The 13,022-nt window shown below is 40.4% G+C and overlaps 1 protein-coding gene across 4 annotated transcripts in view; it reads left to right on the top strand.

Moving 5' to 3' along the window:
- Positions 1 to 13,022, top strand: part of AMPH (amphiphysin) — a 118,542-nt gene that overhangs the window by 12,525 nt on the left and 92,995 nt on the right. The window lies entirely within an intron of this gene.

The raw sequence follows: 13,022 nt of genomic DNA, 5'->3' as shown, positions 1-13,022 counted from the left end.
TGGCCTCGGGCAGTCTCCATGTGCCAGATTATTTCTGACAAAACACATAGACACGTTCTGAGTCAATGGCTGCTGTTGCTGAGTCTGGGCAGGAGGATTTCTGGATCTCATCAAGCATCAGGAGGGAGGAGGGAGCCTAGTAGATGTTTCTCAAGTTGGCTTCGAGGGGCCTTATTTCTGGCACTAAGTGAACAGAAATACAGGACCATCTCTGTGGAAAAAGAGAGTCCTTGCTCATCCAAGGCCCTATGCCTTAGCCCTCATGCGTGCTGCCCCCTATTCCTGCCTGTGCGGACTGTGATACTGTTCACTGGCCCTGGACTTGTTCCTGTTTAAGAATCAGGCCTGAAAGCAGAGGGCTGATTTCAGCAGCCTGCCTCTCCCTCAGCCTTGTAATTTGATGATTAGCCTCTTCTTACTAGACATCTTACCTTCCAAGCGAATGGGGTTGGTGCCAAGAGCCAGTGATGGGTCTTTGACCAAAGCTTGGCTTTTGCTTGAAATAATGCTCTTGGCTTCATGATTATTTACTGTTGACTGCATACGGCACAGTTAATACAGTAACAAAAAGAAAATACTCATTCAAGCCGCCCATTATGTTGCTGAGAAAACACACTTAACCTTTCTCGTCACCTGCTTTCCTGCAGAAACGTGCCTAATGCAGGCTTGCCAAGGGGAGCTGGGAAGACTGAGAGAAAATGGTCCTGGCAGGATTTTGATTGTCGATGCAGGTGGGCAAGTGGATTAAGAGGATTTGCTGCTGAAGCATTTTTATTTTGCATAAGAGGGAGGCAAGCAGAACACTTTAATCAGCTGGTCACAGCATCTAGCAACCAGGCCTTCACCTTGACTTATTTGGATGTGGTCCTCATCTCTGGGCCTTTGGTTTGATGTCAGTATTGATAATTGGTGTTGGAAGTGACAATGAGTGGCATCAGTGTATAGGGGGGTAGGGGAGATACATAACAGAGATAAAACTATCAGCCTGCCTTCCTTCCTTCCTTCCTTCCTTCCTTCCTTCCTTCCTTCCTTCCTTCCTTCCTTCCTTCCTTCCTCTCTCTCTCTCTCTCTCTCTCTCTCTCTCTCTCTCTCTCTCTCTCTCTCTCTCTCTTTTTTTAAATAAATCTGGGGACATTGGGGGAACTGATCAGGATAATAGTTATAGCAGTTGCTACATAATGGAAAAAGCCTCAACAGAGCTCAGAGTAAAGAATTAGGAAGACAAGGAGCTACTCGGTGAAGAAAAGGTGAAAGAAGGAGGCAAGAGAGGAAATTTATAATTTAACTAGAGGCCCAGTGCATGAAATTCAGAGAAGGGGGAGGTCCCTTTAGCCCACCTGCAAAGATGGCAGCGTCCTGTGCACAGTTAGCCTCTGGACAGAGGCCCACCAACCTGTCCTCCCTCCCTCCATGGTCCGGGGTGTGCAGGACGCTGGGGCTCGTTGCCAGGGCACCACCACCAGGGTCCAGTGCCTGGACCACTATGGGCGCCACCATCTTTGTGATGGAGTGATGGTTAATTTGCATATTACCCTTTTATTAGATAGGATTTTCACGACAATATTGGGAGATAGAGAGCTTTACACTGACTTTTACAGATGAGAACATTAAGGTGCAGTGATTATAAAGTGGCAAAGAATAAGAACAGCTGGTGTGACCTTGAGGTCGCATCTAGGATGCCTCGGCCATGGATACATGCTCAGACTCCCACAGTCCTGCACACCTTCACAGCTATGTCTTATGCAAGCCAACGCAGGAGCTGTGCACACTGATTTTATGAGTAGCAACAAAAATTGCTTGATTTATATCAGTTTTTGCACCAAAGCAGAAGATAAAAGAAAGTTCTATCTTTTAAGTAATTTTCAAAATGCTTTACAAATAGAGTTTTTAATAGATTTAATGTTTGTAACATTAGGAATTAGTCTCACAGAAGCCTAGATGTTGCAAGTCTTAGATCCTTTCGTGGTATATGCAATTAAAATAAAATCCATTACCAGGAACATGGTGCAAGTTCCTCCTTGTTGCACCCTGCACTTTCATTTTATTGTGCAGTCATGGAACTAGATGACTTAGGAGACCCTAGACCATTTTCCAAAGATAGACACAAATCCTCTTGGTTTCTCTCTATCCAGCTAGTTCTTGCTTCACTGGAGGCCCTAATGCCTTCAGGAAGGGCCATCTCATACTGCTGCGTTTGACTACTATAGCCTCTTTCATGCTAGCTTGAAATATTGCTTAAAAACACTCTGCCTTCAAAAATTGGAATGCATCATTAATATATAACCCAACGAACATGTAACTATTGTAGTTTGTTGGGTTGTCTGCTTTGGAAATTTCATTACAGTGGAGTTTATAATTAAGAAAATGAAGTCACACCTGTCAGAATGACTATCATCAATAAATCAATAAACAAGTATTAGTGAGGATGTGGAGAAAAGGGAACACTCATGCACTGTGGGTGGGAATGCAGATTGTACAGCTCCTATTTGGAGCTTCCTCAAAATGTTAAAAATGAAGCTGCCTTATGACCCAGTGATTTCACTTCTGGATATACATAGGAAGAAATCCAAGACACTAATTCTAAAAAAATCTATCCACTCCTGTATTCATTGCAATATTATTTACAATAGCCAAGATATAGAAGCAACCTGAGGTCTTATCAGTAGATGAGTGGTTAAAAAAAGTGGTGGTACTTATATACAGTGGAATGTTACTTGGCCATAAAAAATTATGGAATCTTACCATTTGTAAAAATATGGATGAACCTAGAGGTATTATGCTAAATGTGGAATATATATGGAATCTTACCATTTGTAAAAATATGGATGAACCTAGAGGTATTATGCTAAATGTGGAATATATATATATATATATATATATATATATATATATATATATAATTTCCTAAATGTGGAATCTAAAGAACAAAATAAACAAGCAAACAAACTCATAGATGCAGAGACCAGACTAATAGCAGCATCTATGGGAGTTAAGGGGCTGCGTGAAAGAGGTAAAGGTATTAAGAACTACAAGATGCCAAAACCAGTTTGGCTCAGTGGATAGAGCGTTGGCCTGTGGACTGAAAGGTCCCAGGTTCAATTCCGGTCAAGGGCATGTACCTTGGTTATGGGCCCATCCCCAGTAGGAGGTGTGCAGGAGGCAGCTGATCGATGTTTCTAACTTTCTATCCCTCTCTCTTCCTCTCTGTAAAAAAATCAATAAAATATATATTTTTTAAAAAGAATAAGATGGTAGTTACAAAATAATTATGGGTTGTAAAGTACAACCTAGGGAATATAGCCAATAACTATGTAAGGTGCCACGTGGGTACTTGAAATATCAGGGAGACCACTTAGTAGAGTATAGGATTGTTTGACCACTATGTTGTACACTTGAAACTAATACAAGGTAATATTGAATGCAAACTATAGTTGAAAGATAAAATTTTAAATAAAAATTCTTCTTTTTTTTTTTTTTTTTTTTTTTTTAAAAAGGGGAATGAAGTGACTTTAAATGCTGGCTAGATTCTTTGGTGTTGGGGGCAGCTTCTATAATTATTTGGGAACTTCAGAAATTAGTAGTGAAATTGAAAAGGTTCAGTTGGTAGGATCCAGGACCTTTTTTGAATGTGTCATTTTTAAGTCATTCTTCCATCAGCATTTACGTACTGAGCCTTTTTTGACACCTCGCTTACTGCACAGTGGCTGTCATGGGAATCGGTGCCATTTGGAAGAGTCAGGGCAGTGCCGTGATTAAAAGTATGGGGTTTCCCAGAGGAACTGAAAACAGGTGTTCCAACAAAAAGTTAGCCATGAATATTTATAGTAGCATTAGTCATCATAGTCAAAGGTAGAAGCATCTCAAATGTCCATCCAATGAGGAATAAATAAAAGTGGTATATACATACAATGAAATATTACTCATCTTAAAAAAGAAATGTGTCCTGAGACATGCTACAACATGAATGAACCTAGAAAAGATTATGCTAAGTGAAAGAAGCCAGATAATAAAAGCAATTTATTGGCTGAGACCATATATATATATATGAAATATTCAGTATAGGCAACTCCATGCAGACAGAAAACACATTAGTGGTTGCCAAGGGCTGGGGAGCAGGGGGTCTCATTGCTTAATGGGTATAACATTATCTTTAGGGGCGATGAAAATTTTCTGGAACTAGGTAGAGGAGATGTTGGCACACAGTATGAATGTATTTAATGCCACCAAATTGTCTATTATTTCAGCTAGTTAACATGGTGAATTTCATGTTCTGTGCAGTTAACACAATTTCTTAAAAAAAAAAAAATAAACAAAAAAAAAGTATGGGGGATGGAATTGGATTGACCTGGGTTTGAGTTTTGGTTCTACTATTTATTACTTACTGTGTGAGCTTGTGTGTGTTATGTAATATCGCTGAGTTTCTGTTTCTTCACCTCTTCTCTAAAAGATAGCATTTTCTACACCACCCAGTTGTGAGGCTTAGGTGAGATAGCACATATAAGGGGGAGTGGTAGGCCTGTGGTGATGAAGCTATTTTTCTAGCGAGGTTTGGCTGCAAATACTCAAAATAGCTCAGTGGATAGAACATCAGCCCATGGACTGAAGTGTCGGCCTGCTGATTCCTGGGATTCGCTGATATTGGCAGGAACACCGCAGAAGTGACGCAGTGTTCTCAGTGTGATGCGTCAAGGCCTTGGATAGTGTAGTCAACACAATAGTGTTTATCCACATCCTGATTTCTGGAATCTGTGAATAATTATCTTACCTGGCAGGAGGGGCTTCGCAGATGTGACTAAGTGAAGGATGTTGAGATGGGAAGACTGTTTTGGAGTATCCACGTGGGCCCCATGTCCTCACAGGGGTCCTTATAAAAGAGAGAGGGAGGCAGGAGAGGCAGGGCAGGAGATGGGACGAAGGAAACAGAGGTTGGAGGGATGTAGGGCCCTTAGCTAGGGAATGTGGGAAGCTTGCAAGAAGTTGCAAGGCCTTAGAGCCCCTGGAAGGATGCAGCTCCCGACACCTTCGTGTCGGACTAACAGAACCCATGTAGCCTTCCATCCTTCCAGCCTCTGTTTCCTTCGTCTGGATTTCTGTCTTCCAGAATGAATAATGGACTTGTAGCACCTTAAGCCACTAACTGTGTGGAAACTTATTATGGCAGCAAGCAGGAAACGGATACAGATATCTGCCTAGAAAGCTGGACTCCTAGGTGATGTGGAGAAGGTCTCTGAAGAAGGGGGCCTGGTGACCAGGTCGGGCCTCCTTAGCCCTTGGGATCGGGATCCCATCCTCCTCATTGGCTCTGCGGCACAGTTCACTGTTGGCCAGCACGGTGGTCCTGGTCACCCTCAGGCATGTGGCTGTTCTTAACATTTTCCGTTATGGAGAACACTAGCTGGGGTAAATGGACAGCGGACTCCAGAGATTCATGCGCTGCCTTCACCTGGGTTTTCTTTCGTATCTATGTAGAAAATGTGCTGGTAGTTTTGCATTGATACTTGCAGGTAATCACTTTTGCTTTCGGGATCTAAGTAATACACTGGCTCCTCTGTAGCTTTCTGTTTTTTGTTTGTTTGTTTTTGTAGGATGTTAGGATGAGATGGAGATTCAAGAAGGTGAAGAGCATGCTTGCTCTCCTTGAGGAAGTTCTCAGCAGTGTGAAGAGGCAGCTAGGATTAGCCCATATTCCAAAAGTGGAAGCAGAGACCCGCAGGGCTGGAGTCACTTGCACAAAGTCACACGGTGGAGCCAGGATCTCAAGGCAGGGCCGTGGGCCTCAGAGGCCCTGTTCTCTCCACTGCATCACCTGACCTCAGAGAAAGGGGATTATGCTAATGTTTTTAATCCAAACACTTAATGAGCAGTGCTGTGCTGGACACAGTGAGGGTTTGAGAGAATAAACATATGATTAAGAGACAGTTTGGACAATGGATACAGACAACAGGGGGTGAAGATGAAGGCAGGATGGGGGGGATTGGGAGGACAATGGGGAGAGAAGAACACATTTTTAATACCTTAATCAATAAAGGGGGGGGGGAAGAATGAACAGGGGAAAGAGATAAAAAACTTAATTATAAGCACAATGTTACAGATATCAATAAAAATGATCTGACACAGTAAAAAAAAAGAGACAGCTTGTATTTTAACTCTTATAAATTTGTTTTTTAGAGCATAGCTTTGAGTGCCCTGGCCATGAAATCAATAACTGTTTGATTATTAAAGGGCCCTTAACAAAATGGAATTTAAGTTGGATCAAGAAAAAAAAAAAATGAATTTAAGTGGAAGTATGGCAGAGGTCTCTGGCCTCATCAGCCGAGGGAGGCTGCTTTCAATGGTGTTAGTTTAGCCAATCCAGACAGAGGAATGCAGACACCTGCTTCTGCAGGACCAGTGCTCCCAGTTGGTGTCAGGAGGAGCTGTGGGACAGCTCTCACCATGGGAGGGGGCCTGCGATGGCAGCTGTGACCTGTGCCTTCGTGTTTGAATGCCTGGCCATTCTCTCTGCACGTCCATCACAGCAGGGCGGGTTTTGGCTGGGCCTGGCCAGCGAGGTGCCCCCATGCTGACAGAGGGAAAAGCTGAAGAGGAGAGCCACTGGGTGACAGGAGCCTTGGGAGAGGTCAGTCTCATACTAATGAGCTTCAAGGAAAAGATGAAAATCGACATAAGGAGCAATCATTTGTAATGGCCTTTGAATACTGGCCACTTGGTAGAAGAACATGCTGTACCTTTGGCTCAGTGTCAGCATGGGGAGCGTTGGTCTAGGTCGGTACCTGCCCCTTTATAAGTGTCTTCATATTTTATTCAGATTGCCTTGTCCCAAGATTGAACAAAGAATGCTTATCTCAAGCTCACTGATGAAAATAGATACAAAAGCCCCATATAAAAATGCCACAAACAGAATTTAGAAGAGCATTAAAGGAATAGATTATCCTCTATCAGTAGTATTTGTTCTTAAGTGCAGGGATGGTTTAATATTTAACATAGCTTTTAATCTGTTATATTGAACAATAGGGAATTACCATGTTTCCTAGGTACAAAATGGTTAAAGATTGGCATTTTCCTATGGTTCAATGTAAAGATGTAGCCAATTAATAGGTAACAATTTCAATAGGTGAATAAAAGTCTATGATAAAATTCAGCACTCATGGTCAAAATATTCTTCCTTCCATGATAAAAAATAACATTAATCTGATAGTGAATATCATAGCCATTCTATTTAAAAATAAAAAATATAAAAAGGATTCCCTAATTAATATTATTTAATGTTGATCCAGTATTTCTGGCTAATTCAAAGAGATATGAAATAGAAGTAATATTATAAAATGAATGTGACATGATTAACAACTACAAAGAAAATTTTAAATATTTAACTAAAACTCATGCAACTATTTAAATTATTCAGTGATAAACTTAGTATTATACATTAGTACATATGAGACAAAGAAACAAAATTTTGTCATCAATATTTAGAAGGTACGGTAAGAAAAAATATTCTATCTAACATATCAAAAATATAACTCTGGGCAATCCTACTAAGCAATGTGTGGGAATTACATAAAGAAAATTGTATACTGAGAGTCATAGCTATTAGCTAAGTGATGGATAAAAGTATCTGAATGCATAGACCCATGTACTGTGTTCTTTAGAAGGACAATGTTTTAAGGATGGCAACACTTCCCAACTTAATCTTAATTTAAAAAAAATCCTAGAAGAATATTGTCAGACAGGAGTACATATGAAATTTTGGATTAGTATCAGAAGACTCATCTTCATGTTTAATATAAAGGTAAAACAATGGGGCATTTACTAAAAAATCTATACACAGATTAGATTAGGAAAAAAATCTTCATGAATCATCATATGATAAAGGGGAACACTGAAAATATATGAAAGGCATAGTCATCTACCTCACACATCATCAGTAGTCAGTTGTAGAAAAATTGGCTAATGGGTAAGATTGTGAATTATGTAAGTCAACATTATAAATATAGTTATATTATAAATAAAAGACTTTTCAGATGGATGAAATATAAAAATGAAATCAAGTAAGAATATAAAAATTAAAGATGTATATATAACTGAATCTGTGAAGAACATGAATTTTCTAAACATAAAAGCAACAAAACAATAATGTAGTTTTGATCGCATAAAAATTTAAATATAACTTTGTTTAAAATGTATGAAGCAATATTTAAAAAAAATAACTAAAAAATATAATTTGCAACATATGATAGTACTGCAATTCACCTTTGAACAACATGGGTGTGAACTATGCAGGTCCATTTATATGTGGATTTTCCTCCCCCAGTTGACCTTTGCAGTTCAAACCCGTGTTGTTCAAGAGTCAACTCCGTGGCTGGGGATCTGAGTATGCTGAGGGCCGACTGTAGTTATGCCTGGATTTTCCACTGCAAGGGAGTTTGGTGCCCCTAATCTCAAACTGTTCAAGGGTCAACTGTACATCAAAACGTCTTATAAGTTAAAGTGATTTCTTTAAAATTTAAGTGAATTATTTAAAATGAATGTGAAATATTTAAAATAGACTAGCAGGGAGATGGACTAATGACTAGCTAAGGTGGTTCTTCAAAGCAGCAATACATATGATTTAGAAAGATATGAAAAATGTCAGATTAGTTGGTAATAAAAGAAATGCATTTACGTTTGGATTTTCACTCTCAAATAAAGAAGAAAATGAAAACAACTCATTCCTTGTTGGTGAGGGCCAGGTCAAAAGGTCACTCTGCCAAATGGCTGACTTGGAGTGCAGTCCCTGAAACTGTGTTCAACCTTTGATTCAGTAACTCCACTTTCAGGAATTCTTTGCAGTAGTTCCCTCCTCATCTGGGGCGTACTTTCCAAGACCCTGAGTGGACTGCCCTTACATGACATTTGGCATGCAGATGTTTTTGTTTAGCCCATTTAGTGTTAGTTTTTCAAAAATACATATTTAAATGTCAGGAGATCCCACATAATAACCCGGAGCTCAGATTTCTCAAGAGAAATATAAAGAAGGTGCAATACTGGCCTGGCATTCTCTCCTGGCAGCAAACTGCTAGAGCGGAACAGGTGCCCCCTTCAGATGTGCTCTCTCCTGTCCAGCTTCAGGCCGATCGCCTACCTCTGCTGAGCCTCAAGTGTCTTTACCATAACATAGGCTAACAGTCACTACCTCACACATTGTCAGTGTGGATTATGTGCACACAAAACCTCTAGGATAATGTTTGATCTGAGGTAGCTAAGCAGTCAATGTGGAGTATCGTCCCCCAAAGAGCTAGTTTATAGGATTCAGTTGGATGTTTCGGGAACGTGTTTTGGGGATACTTTGGAAGGATCTTGGAATTCACGGGGATCATACATGTATCTTGTGTACAGACCTGGCAGAAACTTTGTCATCTTAGACTCCTCTCTCTCTCTTGCCTGACATCCAGTCCATCAATAAATCATGTCAGCTCCACTTTCAGAACATACCTGGAATTTGACCGCTCCTTACCATTCTCTCTGATCTAGGCCACCTTCATCTCCCACCTACTTATGGGACTAGGCTCCCAGCATGGCTTCCTGCTTCTGCCCTTGACCCTTGCAATCTGTTTTCCACAGGACCACCAGAGTGTGTCAGGCCTCTGGTCAACACCCTCCATGGGCTCCCCATGTCATTGGGGTAAGAACTATTGTTCTCACCATATCCCATCAGCCCTCATGATCTGGCTCTTCCTTATCTCTTTGACCTCATTTCCTACAACCCTACCCCCAGCTCTCGCCACTCTGTTTTTCTCTTCTCTGGGTCTCTTATTGCATCTTGAGTATTTCTGCCATCTAACACTACATATTTTACTTACCCGTCTGACTATTTCTCTCACCAGTTTCATACAAGCTTTGGGAAGAAACTTTTGACTATGTGTTCTCTACTGTACCCCCAGTATTAACAGTACCTGGCGTTTAGTGGGTACCTCACAAATGTTTGTTGATGAAGAAACGAAAGTTAATGAAAACATGTAACTAAGTGGGATCTAATGTGGCATTCCTTTTTCCAAAGGGAAGCTGTAAAGTAATGCAGCAAATTAACACTTGCTATTTCTTACAGAGGCTCCTGTGACCAAATAGAGAGTAATAAAGGGGAAATTATAGGTCCCTTAATATTTTTCCTTGATTAAATGGAAGAGCCACCCAGGAGCACTGCTTGTTGACCCTTGCTTGGTGCTGAGTGCTTGCTTCCTTAACACACACATTCATTGGGAGCTCCTGGAGCTTTTCTTTCTTAACCAATGTCAAAGCAATTTAGTGGATAGGTTCTACGCTGAAATAATAGATTCTCTTTCATCAGAGTGAAATGGATCCTTTTAGACACACAAAAATGATGAAATGTTTGAGATGCTTTATGGTTTCTTTCCTCTAGAAAGCCTTTCGTTTATATCAGTTAGCCAACATATGTATCATGTCCCTACTATGTGCCAAGTGTTTTGTAAGATATAAAGAGAAGTATTAAAGTGATGTCTGCACTTCAATAACTTGTAACTCATTAAGAGATAATGTGAGTCCATAAGCAATTGCCAGGGGAGGTAAGTACAATAAAAGAGATCCAGCCTTAATAGTCATTGGGGACTTGGACTATGCCAGATACCATTCTCAGTGTGGGTCAAAGCACATGCCGTTCTTTAATAAGCTGTGAGGCAAATATTCCCACCTCATCGATTACTGAAGTGAACTTAAAGTAACTGGGTCAAGATCACACACAGGATCCTGCAATGGGAGGAACCAAATGTGAATCAAGGTCGTTAGACCCCAAGGTCATTTCCCCCCAAGGTCATTTCTCTTTCCATTCTAACATGCTTGAGAAGGTGCCATGGTTTGTGAGGAAGGAAACGTGTGCAGGGAAAGATCACAGAGAAAGTTGACTGTCTGGGCAATTTACACACCAGTAGTAACTCAAGAAGATCAAGCCCTTATTTTCCCCTGGAAGCACCTCCTCTGAAGCACTTACGGGTGGTGTCACTGTTGTTTTGATGGCACTAAATACTCCTAACTGCTGAACCTTGTGCCCCACCTGCCATGGGAAACACTGGCATCCAGAGCTGTTTCTTAATATCTAAGGTGGTCTGAAGTGCAATTAACGAAGGGCATGGAGCCCAGAGTACAGAATGACTTGGCTTCAGCACCTTGACTTACTTGCCCTCTTAAGGAGTCTTAAAAAAATTATAAAGTTAACATTTTGTTCATTAATACCCAAGAGTTTCAGAATAGATGTGGATACTATATTTGTGTGAGCATTTATATAATTTATATTTGGGTCAATGTTACTTTGGACCCAAGTGCGTTCCAGGGAAAAGAATGCAGACTTTGAAGTCAGAAGGACTTTATGTACAATGTAGCTTCTACTGAACCAGTGATGTAATCTCTCCAAGCCTCTATTTCTCCACCAGCAAATTAATAAAAGTGGCGATTAAAGAGATGTGTAAAGCGCTTAGCGCAGGATGCAGGACTGAGTGGGTCAGCAGTACATGGTTCTGATGGGGGTGATGATGATGGTAAGTAAGATGTGGATCTGTGTTCCCAACATGTGTGGTATAACATAAACTACTGGTTTTCCTGGGTTGAGACATACACTTTCACCTTGCATAAGGCATTAGCTTTAGACCACTCCTTCCATCTTGGACCTTGATTTCCACACGAATTTGGTAAATGTAGGAGAAAGATCAAACCATCTTGTCTAGAGCTGACTCACTAGCAATTAGCACCTTCGTAGCTTGATTTGCTGCCAGTGTGAGTTACTATCTAGAGTATTTTGGAAATTGAGCAGCTGCTCTTGATTTGGGATGCTTCATGATTCCTGCCACAAGATAGAAGTATGAAGGAATTACTGTCACTCACAAAATCTCAGACACCACTGGTATTCTAATGTAAGGTATATTTTGCTAAAAAAAAAAAAAAAAAAATGCCTTCTTAAAAAATTCTGGTGAGAATTCTGGATGGAGAGGTGACAAAAAACAGCAGAAGCTGGGTGATGGGTATATGAATTTCATTATATAGTTACCTGTACTTATGTGTAGGTTGGAAAATTTCCATATTAAAAAAATTTCTACATTAAAAAAATTCTGGGCTGCTTGCCTATCTGTTGAAATATTCAAAAGCCATAGGCATGCTTTAGTCCCTGTCTGGACTTTGTGCAACCATTTTTTAGATATTGCTTCATGTATTGTGTCATTACTTGTAGGATAAGGTGTTTTAAAAGGGTAAAAAACAAAAGGTGAAAGCTAATTTCAAAAGAAATGTGAGAACATTATCTCAGTGCAAAGAGATGAAGCTTAGAAAAAAATCTCTCAGGATAGCTGCAACGTGACTGTCCCCTGATTTAAGGATTTTGTAAGTAAAATCCTCTATGTATCCCAAATCCTTAGCTTAGCATACATTTATATTTAACTTTCCGATCAGAAGTAATCAATGCTGAAGCATTATTGAAATTTAGAAATTCTACTCTATATGGCACTTACATGATAAAGGAGCTCAAAACTAGCTCTCTCTGCATGTAAAGAGCCTGTCAGAGTAGATACAGGAAAATTCCATGGACACGGTGGACTGTCTGTTTAATAGGTCCATGTATTAAAGGCTTAGCCTACATTTGGGTCTGTGGTATGCAAAATAACATCAAAACCTAGTATAAAGTGCTTTTGTCACATTGTTTCCTCAAGGATGTTTATATATAAATAGAATGGATTTTTCTTAAGCCGGGAACGTGTCCATGGGACTTGGTGCCAGAGATGACCTCAGGGCTTGCGGTCACCTTCAAGCTCCATCCTCTTACTTAGCCAGAGTCTCTTAAGTGCCCCGCCAGAGTTAACATGGTGTATGCATCTCTCCTCCCCTTCAGCTAATAGCTGGTGGTCAAACTTCTGTCTCCTGCCCTATATCATGCCAACCAGAAAAGTGATGTTTGTTTTCTTCTTTCCAAATGAGTTACGGTGTAGAACAGGGATGGGGAACCTTTTTTATGCCAAAGGACATTTGGATATTGACAACATCATCCA

This window comes from Pipistrellus kuhlii, unplaced genomic scaffold (genome assembly GCF_014108245.1).
Source record: "Pipistrellus kuhlii isolate mPipKuh1 unplaced genomic scaffold, mPipKuh1.p scaffold_m20_p_10, whole genome shotgun sequence".
NCBI lineage: Eukaryota > Metazoa > Chordata > Mammalia > Chiroptera > Vespertilionidae > Pipistrellus > Pipistrellus kuhlii.
Note: the sequence above shows the minus strand (reverse complement) of the source record. Positions and strands in the feature narration are given on the sequence as shown.